This window comes from Anas acuta, chromosome 1 (genome assembly GCF_963932015.1).
Source record: "Anas acuta chromosome 1, bAnaAcu1.1, whole genome shotgun sequence".
Classification (NCBI taxonomy): Eukaryota; Metazoa; Chordata; class Aves; order Anseriformes; family Anatidae; genus Anas; species Anas acuta.
The window spans coordinates 169,480,325-169,483,480 of record NC_088979.1 but is presented as its reverse complement, the minus strand read 5'-3'; positions in this window follow the sequence as shown (position 1 = coordinate 169,483,480).

Genomic DNA, 3,156 nt, shown 5'->3' with positions numbered 1-3,156 from the left:
GCCTCTGGTTCTATCTTTTTTTATAAAAAAAAAATAAAGTTTTATCCAATTAAATGTTAAGTCTCTTTCAATCATTTTGATGAATGCTTGGATAACAAGTTGGATTGCAGTCTTAGACGTGGAAGATCGTGGCAGAAAGAAAGAATTGCATTCATGAAATACTTCAGCAGGGTCATACAGAGCCTATACAGAGTTTTTAGCAGAGTGTGCTGATATTTCTCTTTCAATTTGTTGATCAATCTATGCATTTCTGGTTTTTTTTCTTTCTTTCCTATGACATAAGATCATTCATAGCTATTTTAAAGGTACGGAGGGAGGTAGGTTAGGATTCTTGCTATGCACAGGTTTTAATACTTTGTTCAAGAACTTATTTGCATAGTAAACAGCTTGCTTAACTCTAGCGTAATTAGAAGCACATTTTTCTAGACTTTACGGTGCTAGGTTCTTCATCCTATTAAAGCAGAAAGTAAATGAAAGTAAATGAGGAGGTGAGTTAGGAACAGCAGCCAGGAGTGCAATGTGGTAGCATTGTGAGGGTACTCATTGCACTTCCCTCCCTTTTCACTGGGGGTATGAAGCAGAGGGTGTTTACTACTCTTTGATAGGACAGTATCACTTCTATATTTTTTTTTCTTTTTTTTTTTATGCATTTAATTGAAAGTTTCCTGTTTACTTATTTTCTCAGACTATTTTTCTTTTCTCTGGTGGTGCTTTCTATGCCTCTTAGTTCTACATTTCCTTCCGTCTTGCCGTACCACTGCTAGAGGTTCCCCGGGCCGCGTATCAGTTCTGTTTTCTCCTGTAGCAGTACAAGCCTTGCAGCCTCCATGTTTTGCATATGCAGCCCTGCTCTTGCACCTCGTGGCTGCCCTTCCACGAACAGCTCGAGGGGCCACCGGGCTATTGCTGAGTGTTTATCACCCTCTGCTCTGTGTTTAGCTTGGTCTCCTACCCCTGCACTTACAGCAGCTTTATCACAGAGAGGGAAGAGCTTTCACTAGGCAGATTACAAGGCAAACAATAAGGTTCTTAGGACTTTAAATTTAAAACAAGCAAACAAAAGCCCATACTAGAGTGTCACTGTAATGGAGTTACTGTTTGGCATACATGATTTAGACTTCCATATTCTGAAGGAAGGGTAGTGCTGCTGCTTTCAATATTTGGTAAAAGCATGGAAAAGCCTTCAGTCAGTAATTCTGTTAGTACGTGTAACCACTCCATTTGTCTAACAGAGCAGATTCAGCTATCCTTAAATTACGGCTGCAGGAGAAGAGTATCAAGACCAGCCCCTGCCCAAGGAGAGCACACTCCTTCCTCAGCCCCCCTTTCCCCTGTAGCTTCCTTTGTGCTAAATGTGATGTTCAGCTTAGCAAACATCTGAGCTATTCAGGGAGATGAAAAGGCAGCAGCACTTCCCCTCAAAGCACATCAATTTAGTGTCCTGCCGGGGCAGTGCCAGGCAAGGGTGGGTATGAAGCAAAGGGAACTCATACGGCAGCCCTCAGCCCGGCTATCATAAAGCTGTACCCTGACCTTTCATCCATGACAAAAAATATCCTGTAGGATGAGTGGTTTGGTAGCGCGGATCTTCAGAGAAGCTTTGCTTCAGCTTGAAGATTTAAAACATTGTTTACTTTTGTTTTCTTTGACCTAGTTGGCGCAGAATACTGTACTGCGAGGGATCATGTGAAGTGTGAGCCACAAAACAGGATCTGTGTGCTGTGCTGGATGTGGGTTTCTGTATTTAGACAACACACAGAGACCGATCCTGACTGCGAGCGTTATTTTTCTGTGACTTTCTTCAGCTGTGCAGAGACCGGAGGTCTGCAGCTGCTTACAGTGGGGCTGCATGGTGTGCACGTGGCTGTGCGGTGCCTCCTTACCGTCTCTGCACAGAACCTAGAAAGGCGGCCGATGAGTTTCTGCATCATGACTTTGAACAGATGAAGTCTTGCCTTTTTATTTTTATTTTTATTTTTTTAACCTACTGGGAAAAAAAAATACACTATAGATACTCTATCTCCAAAGTCTCTGTACCTTTTATTTACAAGCTGGTGTAGTTATTAAAGGCAGGTAAGTTTTCAGGTTTGTAAGTCCTTTTCCAGGCGCAAAACAGAGGCAATGAATTTCATGCCAGCAGGGTGAGAGACAATTTTTCTCAGGGAATGGCTCGTCAGTTTAGGTAAGACATGTTGTTACCAACTAGTTGCTGCCCAGAGAGGCAATGCATCCCCACCCCCTTGTCAGCTTGTCAGCTTCCATAACAAGATGATGTAGAGTGGAAAGCTGATCCTACAAAATAAGTGAATGGCTTTTTTAAAGCTATTTAGAAAACTCCTGACCCTTTGAGAATAGTTTCCCAGTTGGAACTATCCTGCTACTGTGTGCGACTGTGGACTCGAGGAAAGCAGCTGTACTGTGTGGGCAGGGTCTCCCTCCCTTCCCCACCCCTTCCAGCAGCAGTTGGACATTTTGCCCAGTAACCACTCAGTTACTGAACTTCAATTGACACCATTTCAGTAAATTCAGCCAACAGGAAACCAAAGAAAGAAGAGCGTAGGAGAATAACCAACAGGTCTCAACTGACTGAGTACACCGAAACCACCGTGCGGGGCTGGGAAATGCCAGCAGAAGTGAAAGAAAGAGGGGAGGGGTGAGGGGAACGAGTAACAGAGGTTGGATGGGGTGAGAAAGAGAGGAAGGTTGTGAAACATGCTGGTGGTAGCACAAGGTGCCACATCAGAAAGAAATGGGATGTGCTGGTGTCCTGGTTTCAGCTAGGACAGAGTTAGTTTTCCTCCTAGTAACTGGTAGAGTGTTATGTTTTGGCTTAGGATGAGAAGAGTGCTGATAACATGCTGATGGTTTAGTTGTTGCGGAGCAGTGCTTACACCAAGCCAAGGACCTTTCAACTTCTCACTCTGTCCTGCCAGTGGGCAGGTGAGGGGTGCAGCAAGAGCTGGGAGGGGACAGACCCAGGACAGCTGACCCAAACTAGCCGAAGGGATATTCCATGCCGTATGGGGTCATGCTGAACAATATATAGGGGTGGCTAGCCGGGGGAGGGGGGCCGGCTGCTTGGGGTTAGGCTGGGCATTGGTCAGCGGGTGGTGAGGAATTGCATTGTGCATCACTTGTTTGTACACATTCTTATTA